Below are 27,884 nucleotides of genomic sequence, written 5' to 3'. Positions count from 1 at the left end.
GTAGGCATCCTTGATTTGTCCATAATCTTGGAGGAAAAGCTTTCAGTTTTCATTGTTGAGTATGATGTTAGCTGTGATATTTTTATATATGGCTTTTATTATGTTGAGGTGGTTTATTTCTGTTTCTAGTTTAGTGTTTTTATTATGAAAGAGTGTTTAATTTTGTCAGATGCTTTTTCTTCATCAATTGAGGTATTTCCTTCCCCTTCATTCTTTTAATGTGGTATATGACACTGATTAATTTTAATGTTTTGAATCATCCTTGCATTCCACCTGATCATGGTATATAATACATTTAATGTGCTATTGAATTTGGCTTGTTAGTATTTTGTTGAGGATTTTTGCATCATTATTCATCAGGAATATTAGTCTGTAGTTTTCTTGTTGCGTCTTTTTCTGGTTTTGCTATCAGGGTAATGCTGGCATCATGAAATGAGTTGGAAATGTTCCCTCCTATTTAATTATTTGGAAGAGTTTGAGGAGGATTGGTGTTAATTCTTCTTTAAATGTTTTGGAGACTTTTCCCATGAAGCCATCTGGTCCCAGACTTTTCTTTGTTGGGATCTGCTTTTATTTCTTGATTAATTGACTTTAAATTATTCTCGATTCTTCTAAGATGAGGATTTAATTCACTTGTGCTGTCCTTAATCTCTCATATCTCTTCATCCCAAAGTTTGAAACATTGTAATTAGTTCTTTTATTAGTATCTTTGCAACTGTAAATAAAATGTTTCTTAGACATTATATTTTAAATCCCTACTGTGTAAGATAAGGATAGTAGGGCCTTTATCCATTTCTCCATCTTGTCTTTTCTACTCCTTCACTTCCATTTTACCTTTTCTTTTGCGTTTGACCAGGTTGATCACATAACATTTACGTTCTGTTATGTAATGAGATTTAAGACATTCAGTCTTTTCGGTAGGTTGATTCTAAAAGCTGAACAAAATAAATTACAGTTAATCATTGAGCTATTCATTTTCCATGGGTACAAAGTTATGATAATGGAACTCAAAAAATAAAATATGTGATATCAAGGTAAGGTTGGTTATCTTTACTTACAGTTCATAAGTTTTTTTTTTCACAGTCATGCCACTAGTTTGCCTTATATTCTGATTAGTTTGCTTAATATTGTTTATCTTTCCCCCCTACAGTCTGTAATTGCCTTTTTTTTCTTGGTCAAAATGTTTCCTGCTTGAATCACAATATCTGTTATTTGTTGGATGGAATCCCTGGTTTTCCTGGAGACATGCCTTTTAGAGTTGTCCTACTTTCTCCTTCAGTCTTCATGGGTTGGAAGCCTGCTGTATTTCTGTCATTCTGAGATACTCCTTCACTGCATTTCTGGGTTAGATTTACTGTCTCTTAGATATCACATCTTTGTCTTTTATGGCATTCTCCTTTTTGCTGGAGTATATTCTAAATTAACTTCAGTTTACAGGGTACTTAAGATGTAAACATTCTTGCATGCCTGAACATGGCTTTTTCGCCTCATTCATAATTGCTTGATAGTTTGTCTGGGTGTAGAAATTTAGATTCAGATTAAATTCCTTTAGAACTTATGGGTTTTTGCTCTGTTGTGTTTTAGATCAAGATGGTAGGAAGTCTGGTGCTACTCTTGAGTCTTGTTACTTTTTAATGACCCTTTCCCCTTGTCTTTGGAAGCTTTAGTATCTTATCTTTGTCTTTGTAGTTCTGGAATTTTATAGTTAACGTGTCTAGGTATGAGTTGTTCTTATTATTCTATCTGAACTCTCTGGGGTAGGTAGGCCCTTTCAGTTGAAATGCAGGTGTCTCCCTCCAGGTATGGGAAATGTTCTCCATTATTTTTTTGGTAATATTTCTTGGTTTTCTATGTTCTCCCACTTTGGAATGCTCACCAGCAGAATTTTGGCTTTCTGGTTTGATCCTTATGTCTTTTATCTCTTCTCATGTTGTCTATCATTGCCTTTTTATTCTGTATTCTGACAGATTTCTTCAACTATATGTTCCTACTTTTCTGTGAATGTCTGTAACCAGATTGTAAGTATTCCAGTAGCTTTGCTTATTTTTTGTTCATATCATTTCAAGAGACAACATGGTATAGTAGTTAAAAGCATATACAGTGGACCTAGACTGCCAGACTGTGTGAGTTAAGTTCCCAGCTCCATCACTTAATAACCATGTGACCTTGGGTAAGTTATTTAACCTCTCTGTGCTCAGTTTCTGAACTACAAAATGAGGATTGTAACTACTTTGTGGGCAAAGGAGTTCATATTTGTAAAGCGTTTGTAACAGTTCTTGGTGTAGTAAAATCCGTGTCATTGTTTGTTTAATATGTAGCATTCTGTTTTTGTTGTATTGAATGCAGTGTCTTTAGGAGTATCTTAAAGATATTTTGTTTTTTATTCTTTTCTTCTGTACCCTGAATAATGTATGAGTCTTCTGGGGTTAGTTGATCTACTTATTTATCTTGGTCTTCTTCTAGCTGCGGTTGTTCCTCATATGACTAGAAATTATTATTGTTGGTTCATGTATATTGCTACCGGATTATCTTGATTATTTTAGGTAGCTATGGTGGGTTTTTTTTCTCGTTGTATAGGTGGATTTTTTTCCAATTGCCATCTCTGTTTGAAAAGACTGGTTGGTGATTCTTTGTACATAGATGGAGTGTCTTGTCTGCTGGCAAGTTTAGGTTTAGAGCCTAAGAGCAGGGAACCTATTGCTATTTTCAGGAGCTTTCCGGTTGTCATATTGACATGAGCTCTGTGGACAGTAACATCCATCTAGTTTCTTTCTGAGCAGTTTGCTAAATTTCTGCTAGATTTCTTTAGAAAAAAGTGGTGCAGTTTTGGGCCTAGGTGTGATGCTGGCCTTGCTTAGCCAGGGAAGGGGTGCAGAGAAAGGAGACAGGTAAAGCTTTTTCCTAGGTCACTTGTATTCAGCCTCTGTATCTGCTAACTCTAGAGCCTAGAGTCTCAGGACAGTTGACTCAGAACTCCACTGTAGTCCCTTTATGTGTGAATTTTGCATGTGCTTAACCTGTTAATACACTTGGATCTGCTTTCTGCTCTCCAGAAATCTACTGTGTCATTTCATCTCTTCATAACTTCCTTCTCCAATGTTTTCATTGTTTTATAGATCTTACTTTTTGTTCTTCTGTGCTGTCTTACCAGTAGACTTTCCAAAGGGAAGAGAGGCAAAACTGAGTGTTTGTCATCATTATCTCTTTCATTCTTCAGGTTTTCTTGAAAGAAAGAAAGAAAGAAAGAAAGGAAGAAACAAAAGAATGAAAGAAATTGTCACTTCACCCCTAAGTAATTCTATGTTTCTTTAAAAAATAAGGATATTTTCTTACATAAACTCAGTATCATTACTACATCTAACCAAATTAACCATAATTTCTTAATATCATATAATGCCTAGTCCTTATTCAGATTTTTCTCAATTGTTTCAAAAATACTTTTTGATATTGTCTGAATCAGGATTCAAATGAGGTACTAACAATTGGTTGTAATGTTTCTTGAGTCCTTTTTTTTTTTTTCTTTTGCGGTACGCGGGCCTCTCACTGTCGTGGCCTCTCCCGTTGCGGAGCACAGGCTCCGGACGCGCAGGCCCAGCAGCCATGGCACACAGACCCAGCCGCTCCGCGGCATGTGGGATCCTCCCAGACCGGGGCATGAACCCGCGTCCCCTGCATTGGCAGGCGGACTCCCAACCACTGCGCCACCAGAGAAGCCCTTGAGTTTTTTCTTTTTAAGAGAACAATTTATTTGGAAGAAGAGTGTTATCAGTTTGTAGATCACCTTTGATAGAAAATGTTTGCCACAAGTATGTATTACACAGTAATGCTCCAATTTCTTAACAATGAAAAATCTTCTTCAAATAACACATACTTTGTTGTAATGGAAAACATATACAACAGTATACAGATTAGAATAATCTACCGATCACCCAGCTTTAATAACTATCAACTCAGAACCTGTCTTGTTTCGTCCATACCCTCACCCATGTACCCTCTCCTAGAGCTATTTGAAGCATATTCCACATATAATTCATTGTAAATATTTCTAAATGTAAATGTAAATATTTCTGAAACTAAAGGCTCTGAGGCTTTTAAAAATTTAGGACAGTTGACAACCCCCTACCCCCTTTTCCCTCCATGTTGAAGAAACTAGGTCAGTTGTTCTGTATAATATTTCACATTCTAGATTTATCTGATTGCTTCTTCCTGATGTCATTTTACTTATTCCTTTTCTGTATTAATTTAAACTGAAAGTTTGATCTAAAGCAGTGTTTCTCAACCTTTTTTTTTTTTTTTCTTCTTTAAAGGCCCTTTTTAGACATTTTTTTTTCCTTTATTGGCTGCTCTCTGAAACCCAAGAATAGATATAGCACTGTGCTTTGGAGAGCAAGAAACCATTTTAATATACTACTATGGAAGATATTTTTCACCCCTGGGTGTGACATTGCTGCTGTTAAGAATATACAATATAAAGGTTTGATAGATTCCAGCGTGACTCTTGTACACAAGAACATTTTATAAATAGTACTATATACTACATATTTCATTACATTGGGAGGTACATAATGTCTGTCTTACTTTTGGAGATGGTAAGATTGATCAGTTGCACTCATTTGGTGACAGCATGATCTGTTGTGCAAGTCACTATGACTTTTTCTCCTCATGGCTTTAAAATCCATTGATGATTGTTGCCCATCTATTTATGTAATTTCTTTTTGTTCTTATTAGCTAAAATTCTTTGAAGGACTACCCCTCACCAATTAGGTCTCTTTGGTTACCTTGAAATATAGTTTGATAGGACAGACAAGAAAAATGCTTTATCAATTACCTTTTACTTACCAATTTTTTTTTTTTTTTTTTTTTTTGTGGTACGCAGGCCTCTCACTGCCGTGGCCTCTCCCGTCGCGGAGCACAGGCTCCGGACGCGCAGGCCCAGCGGCCATGGCTCACGGGCCCAGCCGCTCCGCGGCATGTGGGATCCTCCTGGACCGGGGCACGAACCCGCATCCCCTGCATCGGCAGGCGGACTCCCAACCACTGCGCCGTCACCCGGGAAGCCCTACTTACCAATTTTTGATTAACCCTTAGTATACCATCAATATCCATTGGATTTAATTATAGCCTTTTTGATTTTTTAAGCATTCCAACTATTTATAAGAACTAGTATTTCATGATTATTATTCTTTGGGGTCTCCTAAAGAACAAAACAAAATGTACTTAAAAAATTGAATAAATCTCTGTCTTTCATTAATTATATTCTCTTACCTGTAAACATTGTATGTTTCAACATTTTAAGATTTGTTTTATCATGACTCACCAGTTATTGCTATCTTTCCTTAAAAGATAACATGGGGCTTCCCTGGTGGCGCAGTGGTTGAGAGTCCGCCTGCCGATGCAGGGGACACGGGTTCGTGCCCCGGTCCGGGAAGATCCCACATGCCACGGAGCGGCTGGGCCTGTAAGCCATGTCCGCTGAGCCTGTGCTTCCGGAGCCTGTGCTCCGCAACGGGAGAGGCCACAACAGTGAGAGGCCCGCGTACCGCAAAAAAAAAAAAAAAAAAAAAAAAAGATAACATGAAAGTAGAAGAATAATGGAATCGTGTAGAAGGGTGATAGAATATGGAAAAGTTTGTCGCTATTGCATCATTTTTTTCAGTCTGATTTTTGTATTGCCCAAGTTATTGCATCATCTTTCAAGAAGTTATTAAAGAAACCTGGAGACACTATTTTTGTAGGCTGCTTTTAGTTTTCATTGAACACAGTTGAGAATTCAGAAACTTTCATTTCTGCCCATAATGGCAAAGAGAAGAAAAATCACAGCAGAAGATGTTTCACATCTCTTTGACAAATCAGCTGCTGAGTGCAAAGAGAAATTGTAGCACTCCAGGCTCTACACTTGCATTATCCAATAGAAATATAATGTGAACCACAAATGAAGCCACATGCATTATTTAAAATTTACCTTAAAAAAGTAAGCAAAGAAAATGGTGTCATTGAGTCTGAAGTCAGGGAGCCAGATTCCTCCAGCTTCGTTTTTCTTTCTCAAGATTGCTTTGGCTATTTGGGGTCTTTTGTGTCTCCATAAAAATTTAAAAATTTTTTTGTTCTAGTTCTGTGAAAAATTGCTGATTTGATAGGGATTGCATTGAATCTGTAGATTGCCTTGGGTAGTATAATCATTTTGACAATGTTGATTCTTCCAATCCAAGAACATGGTATATCTTTCCATCTGTTTGAGTCCTTTGATTTCTTTCATCAGCGTCTTATACTTTTCAGAGTACAGATCTTTTGTCTCCTTAGGTAGGTTTATTTGTAGGTATTTTATTCTTTTTGGTGTGATGGTAAATGGGATTGTTTCTTGCATTTCTCTTTCTGATCTTTCGTTGTTAGTGTATAGAAATACAACAGATTTTTATGTATTAATTTTGTAACCTGCAGCTTTACCAAATTCATTGATGAACTCTAGTAGTCTTTTTTGTAGCATCTTCAGGATTTTCTATGTACAGTATCATGTCATCTGCAAACAATGACAGTTTAACTTCTTCTTTTCCAGTTTGGATTCCTTCTATTTCTTCTTTGATTGCCATAGCTAGGACTTCCAAAACTATGTTGAATAAAAGTGGCAAGAGAGGACATCCTTGTCTTGTTTCTGATCTTAGAGGGAATGCTTTTAACTTTTCGCCATTGGGTATGAGGTTAGCTGTAGGTTTGTTGTATATGGCCTTTATTATGTTGAGGTATGTTCCCCCTATGCCAACTTTCTGGAGAGTTTTTGTCATAAATGGGTGTTGAATTTTGTCAAAAGTTTTTCCTGCATCTAGTGAGATGATATGGTTTTTATTCTTCCGTTTGTTTATGTGGTGTATCACATTGATTGATTTGTGGATATTGAAAAATCCTTGCTTGCCTGGTATAAATCCCACTTGATCATGGTGTATGATCCTTCTAATGTATTGCTGGATTCAGATTGCTAGTACTTTGTTGAGGATTCTTGCGTCTATGTCCATCAGTGATATTGGCCTGTAATTTCCTTTTTCTGTGGTGTCTTTGTCTGGTTTTGGTATCAGGGTGATGGTGGCCTCATAGAGTAAGTTTGAGAATTTTCCTTCCTCTGCAATTTTTTTGGAACAGTTTCAGAAGGATAGGTGTTAGCTCTTCTGTAAATGTTTGATAGAATTCACCCATGAAGCCATCTGGTCCTGGACTTTTGTTTGTTGGGAGTTTTTACTCACAGTTTCAGTACTTGTGATTGGTCTGTCCATTTTTTCTATTTCATCCTGGTTCAGTCTTGGGAGATTGTACCTTCTAAGAATTTGTCATTTCTTCCAGGTTGTTTGTTTTATTGGCATACAGTTGCTTGTAGTAGTCTCTTATGATTCTTCTTATTTCTGTGGTGTTAGGTGTAACTTCTCCTTTTTCATTTCTAATTTTATTGATTTCAGTCCTCTCCCTTTTTTTCCTTAATGAGTCTAGCCAAAGGTTTATCAGTTTTGTTTATTTTTTCAAAGAATCAGCTTTTAGTTTCATTGAACTTTGCTATTGTTTTCTTTGTCTCTATTTCATTTATTTCTGCTCCGTTCTGTATGATTTCTTTCCTTCTACTAACTTTAGGCTTTGCTTGTTCTTTCTTTATTTGCTCTAGATGTAAAGTTAGGTTGTTTATTTTAGATTTTTCTTGTTTCCTGGGGTAAGATTGTATTGCTATAAACTTCCCTCTTAGAACTGCTTTTGCTGCATTGCATAGGTTTTGGATCATTGTGCTTTCACTTTCATTTGTCTCTAGCTATTTTTTGATTTCCTTTTTGATTTCTTCAGTAATCCATTGGTTGTTTAGTAGCATATTGTTTAGCCTCCATGTGTTTGTATTTTTTACAGTTTATACTGCAAAGCCATAGTCATCAAAACAGTATGGTACTGGCACAAAAATAGAAATATAGATCAATGGAACAGGATGGAAAGCCCAGAAATAAACCCATGCACCTCTGGTCACTTAATCTCTGACAGAGAAGGCAAGACTATACAATAGAGGCAAGACAGTCTCTTCAATAAATGGTGCTGGGAAAACTGGACAGCTGCATTTAAAAAAAATGAAATTAGAACATTCTCTAATACCATACACAAAAATAAACTCAAAATGGATTAAAGACCTAAATGTGAGACTGGACACTATAAAGCTCTTAGAGGAAAACATAGGCAGAACACTCTCTGACATAAATCACAGCAATATCTTTTTCGGTCCATCTCCCAGAGTAATGGAAATAAAAACAAACAAATGGGACCTAATTAAACTCAAAAGCTTTTGCACCATGAAGAAAACCATAAACAAAACGAAAAGATAACCCACAGAATGGGAGAAAATATTTGCAAATGGTATGACTGACAAGGGATTAGTTTCCAAAGTTTACAAACAGCTTTTGCAGCTCAATATCAAAAAAGAAAATGCAATCAAAAAATGGGCAGAAGACCTAAATAGACATTTCTCCATAGAAGACATACAGATGGCCAGGAGGCACATGAAAAGATGTTCAGCATTGTTAATTATTAGAGAAATGCACATCCGAACTACAATGAGATATCATCTCATACCAGTCAAAATGGCTATCATCAAAAAATTCACAAACAGAAAATGCTGGAGACTGTGTGGAGAGAAGGGAGCCCTCCTACACTGTTGGTGGGAATGTAAATTGGTGCAGCCGCTATGGAGGACAGTATGGCGGTTCCTTAAGAAACTAAAAATAGAGCTACCATATGATCATGCAATCCCACTCCTTGGCATAATACCTGGAGGAAAACATGGTCCGAAAGGGTACATGTACCCCAGTGTTCATTGCAACGCTGTTTACAATAGCCAAGACATGGAAGCAACCTAAGTGTCCATCAACAGACAAATGGATAAAGAAGAAGTGGTACATATATATAATGGAATATTACTCAGCCATTAAAAAGAATGAAATAATGACATTTGCAGCAACATGGATGGACCTAGAGATGGTTGTACTGAGTGAAGTAAGTCAGAGAAAGAGAAATATTGTGTGATATTGTTTATATGTGGAATCTAAAAAAAATTATGCAGATGAACTTATTTGCAAAATAGGAACAGACTCACAGACTTAGAGAATGAACTTATGGTTACCAGGGGGGAAGTGGCGGGGGAGGGATAGTTGGGGAATTTGGAATTGACTTGTACACACTGCTATATTTAAAATGGATAACCAACAAGGACCTACTGTGTAGCACAAGGAACTCTGCTCAATATTCTGTAACAACCTAATTGGGAAAAAAATTTGAAAAAGAATAGATGCATATATATGTATAACTGAGTCACTTTGTTGTATACCTGAAACTAATACAACATTGTTAATCAACTATACTCCAATATAAAATAAAAAGTTAAAAAAAAAAGAAAATGGTGTCATTGAGGAAAGCAAGAAATTCCTTTTAGGAATTCACACTCTGGGGGACAAACTTTGATGGATTGCTTCTGTCTCTTCTTTGGCCCCAGTCAGATAAATTCTCTCCCTTCCTCATCTCCTCTGCATTCACCCCAAAGAGGCCATGTTTCTCATGGCTCTGCCTAGCTCGTTAGTAGCTCGGTAACGTACTACCTTGGGTTTGCTTTGTCTCCTTATATGTCTTTCTTCCCTTTCACTTATTCACATCCAGACATTGAACCCTCCCTTTCCAAAGTGTCAGTTTGTCCCTATGCTTCAGGCTACCTTTTTGAGGTGAAATAGTGGCTTCCAAACTTCTTTGACCACAGCCTATAGTAAGAAATATGTTTTATGTTGTGACCCAGTATCCACATACTCAATAAACACGTACCTGAAACAACAGTTTCAGGAAATAACCTAACCATTACTAGTTGTCCTGTACTTTGACTTTTTTTTCTATTTCGTTTCATTTAAAAAAATGCTTGTTATACCCCCTGTATTGCTGGACCAAAGTGTAGGAACGTTTATAATTTTGTTAATATATTGATATATTGTCCTCCATAAGTCAGCACCTATTTCTACTCCCACCAGCAGTGCATGAGAGTAATGCCAAAACTGATATTATAAATGCTTTGAAAATTCTGCCTTTAGAGTATGTGACTCATCAATGTCCTCAAACTTGTTCCACTCCTGTCTTGCCTGGGGATAGAGTATCTTGTGCATTAACTCAGCTCCTTTTTCAGTAGTAGTGGGAGAGCGAAAAAGAAGACTGTGGGTTAGTTGAACACTTTAGGATTCCATCCTGATTTATTTATAATGTTTTGATTGTATCTCTTTGGATAGCTTTTTTGTGGTTGTTCTAGGTACTTTATGTATAGGTAACTTATTATAGTCTACTGGTTAACTCCCTTTACCCACTCCCTCCATTTCTAATTTTCTCTCTATATATTGAGAACCGTATCACACAGTGTTAATAATTTCTGCTTAAATCATCAAAAATAATGTAGAAGACTTAGGAGAAGGAAAAGGTATTGTATTTACCCATATTCTTCCTCTTTCCAGTTTTTCCCTCCTGATTTTCCAATATTCCTTCTTTTATCATTTCCTTTCTGTTAGAAGAACTTCCTATAGTCATTCCTTTTTTTTAGGGCAGGTCTACTGATGACACACTCTCTTAGTTTTCTGTCATTTGTGGATATTTTAATCTCCCTCTCTTTCCTGAAGGATATTTTGTCTGGATATAGAATTCTGGGTTGGCAGTTCCTTTCTTTCAATACTTGAAGAATGCTTCTGGGCATCAAAAATATGAATAGATATTGAAATTCAGAATGTTTATTATGACCATAATGGTCTAAGTGTTAACAGAAAAACTTTTTTTGGAATTATAATTACTACAAGTATACCATAAATGTATTATTGATTTTATTATTAAACAATTACTAGTTGTAAATGTATCTTTTCAGAGGGGACTTTTCTTTTCATGGAATTTATGTATCCATAGATGAATATTATGTATATGTTAGAATGAGACTGGTTTCAGTGGAAATTAATAGTAAAAAGAAAAGATGTTGGGTCACTAATAAGTGTGAAGTTTACAAAACACTTATGCTTTTGTTAAGTATATCATTTATAGTAGGATTTACAGTATATTCCTGCTAAACTAATCTATATGTAATATGTCCATATAGGAATGAAAAACAAGCAGAGAAATGCATGGAATGTGACAGTGTAAAGACTTGTCCCAGTTTTTTAAAAAATATGGATTTACTATGTGCAGTATTCTTTTCATAAAAGTTAATAAAAATGTTTCTCCATAAGTGTTCAAGAAAATATAAAACACTAACTTAACTTTGGTATGTGTTACGTTTACTTGAAGATATGATGTTAACTGAAGTAAGGGATCTTTTCAACTCTTTGAAATCATGTAAAATATCTTCACGTCACAGACACAAGACACAGGTGATTGATAGAATGTACTAATTTCTTTCTCATTTCTCTGAGAATGGTGAAAGTACAGATGTTGAATTCTAATTTAAGATGCTTCCCAGATCTTGAGTTCTAAATAATTCTATATAAATTATGTAAGGAGTCTGGCCACAAGCTTGTAACCCGGATGAACTAAGTTCTAGCTGTCTTCAATATTTATCATCACTGTTTTCGTTGGATTCTCTCAGATGAGCTTCTTAATCAGAAGGTTGTTTTTATTCTCACATCCTGAAGTTTTAACAGTGCATTGGGGCCAGGCCAGAATATCTGCTTTTTAATGTCATGTATTGTTCTTAACAGAGGTGTATGGGACAGGGAAAAACAAGACCTCCTTGGATATATGGTACTTCCATTAGAGGATACTCCCTTGATATCAATATTTAAAATTATTCCTTTGGTGTTCTGGATGTTTCTACATGGAAATGCATTGTAGTGAATTTTAGATGTGTAAGAGATACATCTTTCTCTTGTGAACTGGAAGAAGGAAGATACAAAATACACTGTAGGAAAGGAGAAAGCAGTATGATGCTCTGACCTTGATATTAGTTCTAGTAGCTGGTTGGTAATTATAGACATGAAGGATTTGGAAATTGATTCCCTAAAACCATCTGGTCCCTAGTGTGAAGACTGCTGGATTAAGGTGTAATCTTTCTTCACTAGGTTATAGTCTTGAATCCTCTACTGTGTAATATTCATCTGCTTTTTATCGTTATAACTGTTTTGAGTCCCTTAAGGACCTTCATCATTGTGGGCTGATTACCGGTACTTTGCTGTGCTCTCTTTTCTCTTTTTTCATTCTTCATGAGTGTGTTCCTCAGTGGACCAGATTTTTTTTTTAAATTAAGTTATACTTGACATACAACATTAGTTTCAGGTATACAACATGGTGATGAGATATTTTTATATGTTATGAAATAATCAGAACAAGTCCACTTACCTTCTGTCACTATACAAAGTTGTTACTGTATTACTGACTGTATTCCCATTACTTCCCCTTGACTTAGTTTATAGCTGGAAGTTTTATACCACTTAATCCCCTTCACCTGTTTCATCCATCATCCTCTTCTCCCAGCAGTTTGTGCTCTCTGAGTCTGTTTCTGTTTTGTTTCATTTGTTTATTTTTCTTGTTTTTTGGATTCCACATATGAGTGAAATAATTCAGTATTGGTATTATTATTATTTTTTTAACATCTTAATTGGAGTATAATTGCTCCACAATGGTGCGTTAGTTTCTGCCCCATAACAAAGTGAATCAGCTATACGTGTACATATATCCACACATCTCCTCCCTCCTACGTCTCCCTCCCACCCTCCCCATCCCACCCCTGTAGGTGGTCACAAAGCACCGAGCTGATCTCCCTGTGCCATGCAGCTGCTTCCCACTAGCTATCTATTTTACATTTGGTAGTGTATATATGTCCGTGCTACTCTCTCACTTTGTCCCAGCTTACCCTTCCCACTACCTGTGTCCTCAAGTCCATTCTCTACATCTGCGTCTTTATTCTTGTCCTGCCCCTAGGTTCTTCATAATCATTTTTTTTCTTTTTGTCTGACTTATTTCACTTAGCATGATATCCTCAAGGTCCATCCACGTTGTTGTAAATGGCAGGATTTAATTCTTTTTTATGGTAGAGTACGATGTGTGTGTGTGTGTGTGTGTGTGTGTTGTGTATACACCACATCTTTGTTATCTGTTTATCTATTGAAGGACACTTAGGTTGCTTCCGTATCTTGGGTATTGTAAATAATGCTGCAGTGAACATAGGGATACATACATCTTTTCAACTTAGTGTTTTTGTTTTCTTTGGATAAATACCCAGAAGTGGAATTGCTGGATCATATTGTAGTTCTATTTTCAGTTTTTGGAGGAACCTCTATACTGTTTTCCATAATGGCTGCACCAATTTACATTCCCACCAACAGTGCATGAGGGTTCCCTTTTTTAGTGGAGCAGTTTTTTATTCTTTCTCTTCCTCCTTCTTTAACATGTATGTATATTTTTTATTCACAGTCCACTCCCCTCAGGTTTTAATTTTCCTCTATGCATCAGATTTTGTCTGTATGGTTGTTGATTTTTCATTCATTCAAAAACTTAGGATATGTTACAAAAACATAATTGCCAATTGTATTTCAATGACTGAAACTCCATGACGGCAGGAATTTGGTGTGTTTTTCCCCTAATCATTGGATATGTAGAACCTATCATAGTAAGTGAATGAATGAGCATGAAACAAAATTTCCAACTCTTTCTCTAACAGAGAAATAACCAAATTAATGTTGTGAAGTCTTTTGTTTTTGTTAATTAATCTTTAAAATAGTACTTTTCTGATTTAATGGTAATTAAAATGCTTTTAATATTGTGGTAAGTATCGTTAACATTTCTGATAATTTTAATTGCTAATAAAAATTAATGACCATTATTGGGCTATTTCATAAAACCATACTGGAAATAAAGGCTTATAAAAGCACCTACCTCATAGGGATGTTGTGAGGATTGAATTAGTTACTACGTGTAAAGCACTTAGAACTGGACTTCACGCATAGTAAAATGCTTGGCAACTATTAATTTGTAACTGAGAATGGTGCTGAAACTGACTTCTTCCCCATCATTTTGCAGGAGGGCCCCTGATGGTCAGTTGATCAATTCATCCATTCATAGGGAGGCTGGCAGTTTTCCCTCAGGCCTTTGCAAAAGCCCCCTGAAAGGATCATCCTCCACAGGACTTTGACTCACCTTCCTTCCCAGGGGTCAACCTCTAAGACCCTTGAGGCTAGGGGACTGGGAAGAGCTTCAGAATGGCTAATATATTGCAGTCAAGTGGTGAGAGTTTAAAATGGTCTCTGCCTGTTAGCCCTGTGTGACTGAGTGATGCAGGGCAAATTGCTTCACTTCTTACTTTCCTCCCTTGCCCATCTCATCTCAGAGAATGACCTTCTCATCCCTTTTCTTACTCTGAGCAGCCATACTAGATTTCTTTTACTTGCACACAAACGCCATATCCTCTCCTACATCTGGCCCTTTGAACATGCCATTCCCTTCTAATGAAACTTGTTCTTTCTCTCCCCTCCCCTCTTGCTTTATTTGGTCAGACCCTACTCATGCTTGCATTAATTGCCTCTTTTTTAGGAAACCTTTCCTAACTAGTTCCCACTAGCCTGGTTTGTATCTCTGCCATGCTTTCCCTTCACATCATCATGATTCTTAAAGCCTTTCATCCCATTTGGAGTTGGCCTACAGACTGAGCTCCCAGAGGAATTGATGGAATCTGACATGTTCATTGCTGCATCCCCTATTCCTGGCACATAGGAAGCCCCAATTAATGCTGTATATGTGGATGGGAAAAAATACTGGCGGTATTGTTACTTAGAATTTGATTAACATTATTTCCACAGCTGCCCTTGTTTTACAGATTTTGTTTTTTGTTTTTTGTTTTTCCTGTAAAGCTGCTGAAACTTAGAAGCTGATTTTGTCACAGTGTAAGATGCCTTTGGAAGATTCTGCATTCCTCTTAGATGAATCTTTACAACTTGGTGAGTTTCACTAGATATGTTCAGTCTTCATTTTGAGCTCAGAAGTATGCCTTCTCTTTTTTTCTTTTCTTTTTTCTGTTTTCCCTTTCCTTTTCCTTTTCCTTTTCCTCCCCTCCCCTCCCCTTTCCTTTCCTTCTTCTCTCCCTCCTTCCCTCCCTTCTTTCCTTCCTTGCTTCCTTCCTTTTCTGTCATAATTATTGGGTACAGTGAGGTTTACAGTCTCCTGGCAAGGCACATAGGACAGAGTATTATAAAAATATTTAGGACATGATCGGCTACCTTCTTTGATAGTTTTTATTTATCTTTAGATTTTTTTATTCTTCAGAGGAATGAAACATTATTTATTGGTAAGGTAATTGATATCCAGATGTATTTTCTTTCAGCAATTCTTGAAATTTTTCAAAGTTACTACCTGAAAGTAAGAATTATAACTTGTCTTTTTTTGAGAGAAAGGTGATTTGCAAATGACTGAAAAGTAGAATAAGAATTATTTCCTGTCAGGTTTTAGGTTTAGAGATAAAGAAGCAGTTGACTGAGGTACAGAAGGGCCAGTCGCCTACTGCATGTCTGCCTTACAAGCAAGTCTCTCCATCAGGGGTCTGCACACCACCAAATCCAGCTTGCTGCCTGTTTTTGTATGACCCGTGAACTAAGAATAGTGTTTACATTTTTAAATGGTTGGGGGGAAAAAAAATCCTGGAAGCAGAATACTATTTTATGATATGTGAAAATTATATGAAATTCAGGTTTTAGTGTCTGTGAATAAAGCTTTATTGGAATACAGCCACTCTTATTTTTTACATATTGTGTATGGCTGTTTTCAAGCTATAGTGGCAGAGTTAGGTAGTTGCATCAGAGATGTTAGGGCCCAGAAAGCCAAAAATATTTACTTTGTGACCGTTTACAGAATAAGTTAGCCGACCCCTTCTCTACCTGGGTAGAGAAGTGTCTGTAGATTGAGTGCAAAGTAAGAGATGAGTGGGGGAAAATTAGAGGGAGGTAAGAGTTGATACCAGCTCTCAGTGACTGACTTACACTTTTTTCGTGTCCTGGAAAGCATAATCCATATTCTCATTAGGCTGACCTGTGTTACTGTTTTAAAATAGAAGATAAGTTGATTCTCCTATTACTTTTCTTCTAAAATGAATGGACATTTGTAGAAAGAAAATTAGTATAGTACTCTGTTTTCTACCAGGTTTTAGTGTTACCATAATAACTTAAGCAGACTATCCTCTAAATCATGAAGGATTAAAAGGAGCAGGTATCAAGCACACTAAAATAGTAGCTCATAATGCTTTGCTTAGCGATGCCCTCACAGGAAACAGCAGTGATAAAAATTAAGCCATAAATGAAAGTTCAACTAAGTTATGTTATTTAGGGTTGGTAAATTTCGTGCCAGCCACTGTGGTCATACAATTAACCCAAATTAATAGAAAATCGGTGTAAAATGTGTTAAAGAATAATAAAAAATAAAGTTAAGTTCTAGCTAAGCCTTAGAAAGCTATAGCTATTTAAAAATGAACTGCAAAAGTGACTTTAACAGTTACTGATCACATGACAGCTAAGACCCCAAATGGGACTAGATAGCCCACTATGCTTAGCCCTACATGCAAATAATTATCATAACAAAATTATTCGCTGGAGTACTACTAGCAATAGCTTAAAACTCAAGGGACTTGATGGTGCTTCATTCCCCTCTAGAGGAGTGTGTTCTCTCTATAATCGGTAAACCTCACCAACATTTGCTAATTCAGTCTGTATACCGCCATCTTCAGCAAACCCTGAAAAGGAATAACAGTAAGCATAATTATTATACATAGAAACATTAGGTCAAGGTGTAACTTACGGGATGGGAAAAAATGGGCTACATTTTCTATTTCAAGAACATATTTCTTATTATACAAAAATTTTGATGAAGCTAAAAACCAAAGGAGAATTTAGTAGTAAATTAAGAATAGAGTGCTTAGTTGAGTCAGGCCGTGAAGCATGCACACTCTGCCCATCACCCTTCTCAAGTATTAATAACTCTTATAACTTCTTAGCAAGTACCAAACATATGAGAGGAGATAAAGTCGTAACAAGGGAAGCATACTGGAAAGTGTGCTTGGATAAATCAAAGTATAGCTTAAACAAAAGCACCTAGTTTACACTCAGGAGATTTCAAAGTGTATGGATACTTTGAACTAAATCTAGCCCAAGCCTCCCACAAATTCAACTATTATAAGCAGATTGAATAAATCATTCACCCAATATTTAAAGTATAGGAGAGAGAAATTAAAAGCTTTTTGGCACTATAGAGAAAGTATCGTAAGGGCATGAGGCAAGAAGCATTACAAGTAATAAAAAGTAAAGCTTCCCCCTTGTACCTTTTGTATAATGATTTAACTGAAATTTTTAACAAAGAGAACTTAAGTTAAATACCCCAAAGCCAGACGAGCTACTTACGTACAGTTTATTAGAACAAACTCATCTATGTGGCAAACTTGTGAGAAGATTTATAAGTAGAGGTATAACGAGCCTGTTGATAGCTGGTTGTCCAGGAAAAGGATCTTAGTTCAACTTTAAAAACTATTCAAAAAATCATAAATTTTAACGTATTTTTAAATACTAATCTAAAAAGTTGCAGCTTTTTAGAAACAGGATACAACCTTATCTAGAGAGTAAAAATAACACCATAGTTGGCTTAAAAGCAGCCATCAGTTAAGGAAGCGTTCAAGTTCAACAACACATTTACCTTAATACCATCAATAAGTAAATCAACTCCTAGTTTAATACTGGACTAATCAATTAATAGAAGCAGTAATGTTAATATGAGTAACAAGAAATATTTGTCCTTGCATAAGCTTATATAAGTAATAGATATCACTGGTAGTTAACAACAAATAAACCTAAGTCAATGTTAGATTATTTATTAAAATTACTGTTAACCTGACACAGATATGCACCTAAGGAAAGATTAAAAAGAGTAAAAGGAAATCAGCAAATACAAATCTTGCCTGTTTACAAAAAAACGTCACCTCTAGCGTAACTAGTATTACAGGCACTGCTTGCCCAGTGACATCTGTCACATGGCCACGGTATCCTGACCATGCAAAGGTAGTATAATCATTTGTTCTCTGAATAAGGACTTGTATGAATGGCCACATGAGGGTTTTACTGTCTTTTACTTTTAATCAGTGAAATTGACAAAATAAGATAAGAAGACCCTATGGAGCTTTAATAACTGCCCGCCCCCCCCCCCCAAAAGGAACTAAACCATCAAGGGATAACAAAACTTTTATATGGGTTAGCAGTTTTGGTTGGGATGACCTCGGAGAACAAAAAAGCCTCTGAATGATTAAAACTTAGACCAACTAGTCAAAATATCTTCACTTATTGATCCAAAAAAATTGATCAATGGAGCCAGTTATGCTAGGGATAATAGCACAATCCTATTCTGGAGTTCATGTCGACAGTAGGGTTTAGGACCTCGATGTTGGATCAGGACATCCCAATGGTTTAACCCCTATTAAAGTTAAGTTTGTTCAACAATTAAAGTCCTATGTGATATGAGTTCACACCAGAGTAACCCAGGTCTGTTTCTATCTATTACATATTTATCCCAGTACGAAAAGACAAGAGAAATAAGGTCTACTTTACAAAAGTGCCTTAAAACTAATTAATGATACAATCTTAATTCATTAAAACACCCTGCCTGAGAACAGGGTTTGTTAGGGTGGCAGAGCCCAGTAATTATGTAAAACTTAAACATTTATTAGCTGTTCAACTCCTCTCCCTAACAAAATGTTTATAATTAACATTCTAACACTTATTGTCCCAATTCTTCTAGCTGTGGCATTCCTCACATTAATGAACGAAAAGTATTAGGTTATATACAACTTCAAAAAGGACCAAACTTCGTTGGACCATATGGCCTATTACAGCCTATCGCCGACGAAGTTAAATTACTTATTAAAGAGCCACTGCGACCAGCCACATCTTCTGTTTCCACATTTATTATCACGTCCATTCTAAAAGTATCTAATAGTATACACCTTTTGTACAATTTCTGTTTTTTTCTGTGTATGGAGATTACCTGTTATTTTTTAAGTGAAGGTACTAGTACATTACTTGGAAACTAGTCGGTGACTGACTCAATGGAACAAAGCTAGTACGTACATTGGGGATGACGATACATGTCCCTTTTGGAGTCAATGGATAGATAGGAGGATTCTCTTAAGGAGCTCTTCTGTAGTCTGACAGAGGCAAGTTGAGTTCTCTGTTAGGAGATTAAAGATCACGATTTCAGGATCTACCTTTTTTGTTCCTCTAGAACATTTCATAGTTTTATCTTTGGACACATTTTTCACGCTGCATCATAGTTGCTTCCTTTTCAAAATAGGAAAACATAATACTTTTCGTATCTGAAAGCAGGAATCTTAGGTTTGCTAAATTATAAGTTTCTTAAGGGTAGGTACCATGACTTTTTTTTTTTGCTGTACGCGGGCCTCTCACTGCTGTGGCCTCTCCTGTTGCGGAGCACAGGCGCCGGACGCGCAGGCTCAGCGGCCATGGCTCACGGGCCCAGCCGCTCGGCGGCATGTGGGATCTTCCCAGACCGGGGCTTGAACCCGTGTCCCCTGCATCGGCAGGCGGACTCTCAACCACTGCGCCACCAGGGAAGCCCTAAGTTGATTATATATTGTAATTTTTTGACATCTTGAGGGACAGGATTTTGAAACCACTAATCCACGAATTACCAATATCAAAGAAACCTAGAAACCTCCTCATTATAAAGCTTTAAAATGTATATATACTAAAGCCACTCTTGGATAGGAAGATTTTTGTATTCTCATCTTAGTCTTCTGAAACTTTTCCTAACTCTTCCATTGAATCTCTTTTTTTTAATGAAACTTCCCTATATAGCTTGCTTAAGAACCCAAGTTTTAAAATCTTATCTTGCAGAGTACCTTGTAAACATAAGACAGTTTAAAAGGTATTTAGCTGAAGGAAAACTTCCAGATTAAAGGAGTCTAGGGAGATAAAATAGCTAATCCAATACCTGACTCAGAACTGGATCCTGTACTAGAGGAGCCCTAAAGGACTTTATTTGCTCTCTTAAAAAAATAGATGTTAATATTGTATAATTGTTAAATTTCCTGAAGTTAGTAACTATCCTATGGTTATTTAAGAGAATGTCTTTGTTCCCAGGCTGTACACATTTAAGCAGTTGGGGGTAAAAGGACATGATATATGCAACTTACTCTCAAATGGTTCAGAAAATATGTTTATCAGTATATAAAGAAAATGATGCACGCGTTAACAGTTGGCAAACTGGATAAATTATATGTAGAAGTTCTAATCCTAATATCATAGCTAAATATCTATTAGTACAACTTAGAACTTAAAAAAAACCTTAGGTATAGTTAATTAAATTTTCATCTATCCTATACTTTTCTTTAATGTTCACTTTGGCTTGTTTCATTAAAAATCTATTAAGTTTTCCCTTAGCTCCATAAATATACTTTGTTTGTTTTTAAAAGAGATCTGTTTTTATTGTCTCAAATATTTTGAAGGAAATTCAAGAGTAAGGATCTATTGTAAGGTTTTTCAAACTGGTATAAAGAATTGCAGACTTTTTTTGAGCATTTACTTTGTGGTACACATTATTTTCTAAGCGCTTTACATTTAATAATTCATTATATTTCACAACAACCTTATGCTTACACCATGCCTTGATTTGCTTTTTTTTTTTTTTTTTTTTTTTGCGGTACCCGGGCCTCTCACTGTTGTGGTCTCTTCCATTGCGGAGCACAGGCTACGGATACGCAGGCTCAGCGGCCATGGCTCACGAGCCCAGCCACTCCACAGCATGTAGGATCTTCCCGGACCGGGGCACGAACCCGTGTCCCCTGCATCAGCAGGCAGACTCTCAACCACTGTGCCACCAGGGAAGCCCTGATTTGCTTTTTTCAAGTTTAGCTAAAACTGAGCTTAGATGCTAAGCCTCAGAAGCTTTGAATTTTCTTCTTTTTTTCCAAATACAAACTGTGGGAACTGGTGACCTGGAACTTAATATAGAAAATTGATTATATTTACATTAAGAAAAAAATGTCATCTTAGAATTATCTAGTTTGTGAACATGAGATAGGTCTAACTTCAAGGTAAACTTTTGCCGTCATAATGTGGGAAGGATCCACATATCAAAACTGTCAGTAATTATCCAGGAAAAAGTAAATAATGACTTTAGTACCCAAGTAAGAGGCAGATTGATGTAGAAACCTAGTTCTACTAGACTTCAATTTCACCAAGTAAAATAACCAAAAAGTTAAAAATAAAATATCAAGAGACTGATACAGTATTGCTAACTTTTAAAATGTTTTATATTGAATTAAAACATGCATATTATACAGTGCATAAATACTGAGTGTCATTTTGATGAAATTTTATGAAGTCAACACTCGTTTAACCAATACCAAGATCAAGATATAGAACATTTTCATCAATCCAGGAGCCTCCTTCATGCCCCCTGACAGTCATCACGCACTCCCAAAGGTAACTATTATTCTTGCTTGATTCACTATTCATTAATATTGTCTATTTTTGAACTTCTTTTGGCTTTTTATGGTCAACATCTTGTTGATGTGAGTCATTCATATTGATTCATATAGCAGTAGCTCATCCTTTTTCATTGCTTTGTAATACTTCATCATATGTATATACCAAAATTATTCATCCATTTGTACTGTTGATGAGCATTTGGTTTACTCTCAGTTTTTGGCTGTTATGAACAATTCTGCTGTGAACATTCTTGAACATTTCTTTTGGCACATATGTATGCATTTCTGTTGGATAAATATCCAGTGGTGAAAATGCTGGGTCAGGGTATTTGGCTGTTTAGCTTTTGTAGATGCTCCTAATGGTTGAATCAGTTTACACTTCCACCAACAGTGTACATGAATTCTTGTTGCTCTTCATCCTCAATAACACTTGAAATTATTAGTGTTTCAAATTAACAACTCTTCTGCAGTGTATGTAGTGAAATTTTATTGTAGTTTTAATTTGTTATTCCCTGATAACTTAAAAGGTTAGCACATGTTTACATGCTTACTGACCCTTTGGATATCCTTTTTTGAGAAATGCCTGTTCATGTTATTTGTCCATTTTTCTGTTGTGTTGTCTGTCTTACGGATTTGCAGAAGTTCTTTATTTCTAGGATAAGTTTTTGTTGGATTAAGTATTGAAGTTATCTCTTCTTCTTCACTCTTTCAGTAGTGTGTCTTAATTAAGAAAATTTCTTAATTTTAATAAAGTCTATTTTATCAGAGTGTTCTTTTATGGTTAGTTTTTTGTGTTTTAAGGATTCTTTGTCTATTTCAAAGCCAAGAAGATACTGTGCTATGTTTTCCTCTATAAACTTGAGTGTTTTAACTTTCCCATTTAGGTTTCTGCATGATGTGTGGTAGGATTCATGGTTTATTTTATTTTCCATTTGGAAATCCATTTGGTCCAGCATTATTTATTGAAAAGACTGTCCTTTCCTACTGTAATGCGGTAGTAGTGCCTTTGTTGTAATTCAGGTGACTTTATTTGTGGGTCTGTTTTTGGACTCTGTTTCTGTTCCATTGGTCTGTTGTTGTACCAGTGCCATACACTTTTAGTTATTATAGCTTTAAGTTCTCCAACTTTTGTCCTTCAAAATTGCCTTGGTTCTTCTTGGTCCTTATGAATTTCAATAAAGATTTTACACTCAGCCTGTCAGTTTCCTAAATGAGTAAATAAATAACAAATCCCTGCTTAACATTAAGCAAGTTAAATGTTATTTATTATTTCATATTATTATTGTCTAGTTTAATATTGAATCTGTAGATCAATTTGGATATATTAAATATCTTTCCATATTGAGACTTTCAATATGTTAACCACAGTATATCTCCATATATTTAGGTCTTTTAAAATTTCTCTCAGAAATATTTTGTGTGTAGAGGCCTTAGACATCTTTTATTAACTTTTAAAGGTAATGATATTGTGTTTTTTTTTTTAAGTCCTTATAATTTGCACATTCGTACTAGAGTATTTACAGATGACATGATATAGTTTTGGGGATTTGCTTCAAATAATACAAAGGAGGATGGGAAGGAATGGGGAAGGGGAAGAATAGATGAAACAGGATTGACCATGATTTGATAATTGTTGAAAATGGGTGATGAATATATGGGTTAATAATTATTCTTTTTTACTTTTGTGTATGTTTGAAATTTTCCATAAAAATAGGTTAAAAAATATGTATAACAACTGAAGATTGATACACATATAAGAATTCAGAAGTTTATAATAATACTTAAAAAAAACCCTCATTTTATTACTCTGAAAATCACTGGTAAATGAAAGAATCAACCATTTATTCTTCATTTTCTGTACAGATTTCATTCCAGGATAACCAAATAGTTAAGAGGGAAAGTTTACTGTTATAGAAAAATCATAGACAATAACAAATGCTGGGAGAATGATAGGATTAGAAATTCACCACAGTGCAATTTCTAATAGAATTATGATCTAGATAATGATCAGTCAATGACTACTAAAGACTTTAGGTGAAAGTCTGTTGAGAAATGGATATAATACAATGCATAGGCCAAAATGGAGTATGCCTCTCTCTGACTGATTAGAACTAAATACTCTCAATAGAATACTAAAAGCAACTATCTAAAGACTTTGAAAGTTAATAATAGGCAAATCAAGGGCTTCCCTGGTGGCGCAGTGGTTGAGAGTCCGCCTGCCAATGCAGGGGACACGGGTTCGTGCCCTGGTCCTGGAAGATCCCACATGCCGCGGAGCGGCTGAGCCCGTGAGCCATGGCCGCTGAGCCTGCGCGTCTGGAGCCTGTGCTCCGCAATGGGAGAGGCCGCAAGAGTGAGAGGCCCACGTACCGCAAAAAAAAAAAAAAAGGCAAATCGAGAAAGGAAGTTATAACTTGAAGACTAGCCTGTATAATGGTGAATATACCTTTTCTTTCTTCTCATGACCCAGCTTTGACCAAATGGTGGGCTGAATTAGGGAACTGCACAGTGGATGCAGCAATTTAGAGAAACCCCTATTTCTAGACACACGACAAGGAAAAGGAGTACCCCTTTATTCCCTCCCAAGCCTGCCCTGAGACCATCTCTACCTATAAAGTTACATTGCCAGGTAGCACAAGCACTTTAAAACTCTGAGAGAAAACGATTTCTCTGGTCAGAGGATTTGGGAAAAAGGCCCCTGGAAACTGGAGCATGCTGGGGAAATCTCACAGAGAAGAGAGCTGATGTGAGAGGAGACCCACAGAGGTCCCACCTTACTTATGAGCTACGCATGCATGTACAGACCCAAAGGAACACAGCAAAGACAGAGAACTGACCTACAATATAAACCACTGTTCAAATCCCAGACTTGCCTCTGAGCAGTGCATGCAGAGGATAAAGCCAAAAAACATAGCAAAGACTTTGAAAACTGAGCTGACAGTGGTACTGCCATGCTAGAATGCAATATATAACTTGTAGTATAAACTTAAGCAAAAAAAATACCAAATTCTCCAGAAGATGTTTATAAAATCTAGTTTCATAACCTAATATTCAGAATACCTAGGATATAATCCAAAATTACTTGACATACAAAGAAACAGGAAAATCTGACTTTTTTAAGAGAAAAGACAATAAATAGATGCCAACCCTGAGATATTCAGATGGTGGAATTATCAGAAAAAGACTTTAAAGCCGCTGTTATATTATATCCATGGCCCATGAGACAAAAGTGAACAGTTTTGAAGTGAATAGAAAGATAGTTCTCCTCTGAAATAAAAACCACATAAAAGAATCAAGTGATAACATCAGAACTGAAAAGTACGATATATGCAATACAAATTTACTGCATGAGTTCAATAGCAGACTTGAAGATATATCAATAGAAATCTCAAATCGTATCTTCTGTATCAAGGGTATGTCTCTGTTATGTAATACTTGTTAAGTCCAGGTTGTACCGTGTGAAGCCTGGTCATAGGCCTTCTGGCTGTGAATGAGCATGCCATATACATATCCTTTTTTATTCTTAATTACTCTTACTTGCATGCTGCAAATAAAATGTGTCTGTATCAAGGGAGTTCCATCTCCCTTGATACGCCACAGATTTAGATAGGATCTTGGCTTGTGATTTTCTCAGACCTTGTCGTTTCAGGTAAGGATCAAGCAGTGAGTCAGTGTGTTAAAAAATAATAATAGTCAACTAAGGAACTTAATATGCTCATGTATTTTTGTTCATTTGAAAACTTTGAAAGTACGTAGGTATAGAAAAGTGGGAATGGACAGTATATATATAAATCATCTATTGCAAAATCTTACAATTTAAACAGAGTGAATTTTATCTTAAATAGAAATGTAGTTATAATAATTTTAGTGAAGAAAAAATAGTTCTTGGTGGTAGTTCTCTGAATAATCTGTGGTTCAGAATGCATCTAAATGTATTTGAACTAGTTTTCAGATGGTTGTGAACTTGCTTCACCTACTTGTCTGCACAAAAGCAACCTGGCAGTTTACTCAAGTTTTAATAGGTCAAAACAACTGTCTTTTTTATAAAGTGATTACACTGCAAGAAGAGGAATATTTGTGGCCTTGAAAATTGACATTTTTTGGTTGTATTTTATATGGATCTGGTGGCCTCATCAATGAGGTGTATGTCAAAACATTGTCATTATATTTATACATATTAATTGTAAGTTATTAAATATTTCATGAGCTGACCCTAAACCTATTTCGTAATACTACTTAATCAAATTTCTTAACAGGTTCCTGTAGATTTTTAGCACTAATAAAATTCTGTACTTCTTTTGGGTTGATATAATTCACTCGCTTTTTCTGGAGATCCATCTCAGAAATTTACATACACTTGCCTTTTAAAAACAAAACATTCCAGATCAGGAAACTTGCTCAGGCCTCTTAGATAGCCTCATCCACCAGAAGACAGACAGCAGGAGCAAGAAGAACTACAATCCTGCAGCCTGTGGAACAAAAAGCACATTCACAGAAAGATAGACAAGATGAAAAGGCAGAGGGCTATGTACCAGATGAAGGAACAAGATAAAACCCCAGAAAAACAAACCAAATGAAGTGGAGGTAGGCAACCTTCCAGAAAAAGAACTCAGAATAATGATAGTGAAGATGATCCAGGACCTCGGAAAAAGAATGGAGGCAAAGATTGAGAAGATGCAAGAAATGTTTAACGAAGACCTAGAAGAATGAAAGAACAAACAAACTGAGATGAACAATACAGTAACTGAAATGAAAACTACACTAGAAGGAATCAGTAGCAGAATAACTGAGGCAGAAGAACGGGTAAGTGACCTGGAAGACAGAATGGTGGAATTCACTGCTGTGGAACAGAATAAAGAAAAGAAGAATGAAAAGAAATGAAGACAGCCTGAGAGACCTCTGGGACAACATTAAAAGCAACAACATTCACATTATAGCGGTCCCAGAAGGAGAAGAGAGAGAGAAAGGACCCGAGAAAATATTTGAAGAGATTATAGTCGAAACTTCCCTAACATGGGAAAGGAAATAGCCACCCTGGTCCAGGAAGTGCAGAGAGTCCCATACAGGATAAACCCAAGGAGAAACACGCTGAGACACATACTAATCAAATTGGCAAAAATTAAAGACAAAGAAAAATTATTGAAAGCAGCAAGGGAAAAACAACAAATAACATACAAGGGAACTCCCATAGATTAACAGCTGATCTCTCAGCAGAAACTCTACAAGCCAGAAGGGAGTGGCATGACATATTTAAAGTGATGAAAGGGAAGAACTTACAACCAAGATTACCCAGCAAGGATCTCATTCAGATTTGATGGAGAAATCAAAAGCTTTACAGACAAGCAAAAGTTAAGAGAATTCAGCACCACCAAACCAGCTCTACAACAAATAATAAGGAACTTCTCTAAGTAGGAAACACAAGAGAAGAAAAGGACCTACAAAAACAAACCCAAAACAATTAAAATAGTCATAGGAACATACATATCGATAATTACCTTAAACGTGAATGGATTAAATGCTCCAACCAAAAAACACAGGCTTGCTGAATGGATACAAAAACAAGACCCATATATATGCTGTCTGCAAGAGACCTACTACAGAACTAGGGACACATACAGACTGAAAGTGAGGGGTTGGAGAAAGATATTCCATGCAAATGGAAATCAAAAGAAAGCTGGAGTAGCAATACTCATATAAGATAAAATGGACTTTAAAGTAAAGAATGTTACAAGAGACAAGGAAGGACACTACATAATGATCAAGGGATCAATCCAAGAAGAAGATATAACAATGATAAATATATATGCACCCAACATAGGAGCACCTCAATACATAAGGCAACTGCTAACAGCTATAAAAGAGGAAATCGACAGTAACACAATAATAGTGGGGGACTTTAAAACCTCACTTACACCAATGGACAGATCATCCAAACAAAATTAATAAGGAAACACAAGCTTTAAATGACACAATAGACCAGATAGACTTAATTGATATTTATAGGACATGCCATCCAAAAACAGCATATTACACTTTCTTCTCAAATGCACACAGAACATTCTCCAGGATAGATCACATCTTGGGTCACAAATCAAGCCTCAGTAAATTTAAGAAAATTGAAATTGTATCAAGCATCTTTTCTAACCACAACACTATGAGATTAGAAATCAATTACAGGGAAGAAAACGTAAAAAACACAGACACATGGAGGCTAAACAGTACGTTACTAAATAACCCAGAGATCACTGAAGAAATCAGAGGAAATCAAAAAATACCTAGAGACAAATGACAATGAAAACACGACGATCCAAAACCTATGGGATGCAGCAAAAGCAGTTCTAAGAGGAAAGTTTATAGCAATACAAACCTACCTCAAGAAACAAGAAAAATCTCAAAT

The 27,884-nt window shown here is 36.1% G+C and overlaps 1 protein-coding gene across 15 annotated transcripts in view; it reads left to right on the top strand.

Moving 5' to 3' along the window:
- Positions 1-27,884, top strand: part of CLOCK (clock circadian regulator) — a 139,062-nt gene that overhangs the window by 28,898 nt on the left and 82,280 nt on the right. For 7 of the 15 annotated variants that reach the window (XR_013827962.1, XM_079919460.1, XM_079919459.1 and 4 more), the window contains 2 exons: positions 14,862-14,948; positions 21,382-21,482. The exons of 1 other annotated variant lie outside the window; for it this stretch is intronic. The gene's annotated coding sequence lies outside the window, so the exon portion shown is untranslated. Of the gene's footprint in view, positions 1-14,034; positions 14,239-14,861; positions 14,949-21,340; positions 21,483-27,884 lie in introns of all 15 variants that reach the window. 7 more of the 15 variants (XM_079919448.1, XM_079919447.1, XM_079919457.1 and 4 more) reach the window with 6 other exon arrangements.

The sequence above is a fragment of the Stenella coeruleoalba genome, assembly GCF_951394435.1.
Source record: "Stenella coeruleoalba genome assembly, chromosome: 4".
Lineage (NCBI taxonomy): Eukaryota > Metazoa > Chordata > Mammalia > Artiodactyla > Delphinidae > Stenella > Stenella coeruleoalba.
This window is presented reverse-complemented; position numbering and strand designations above follow the sequence as displayed.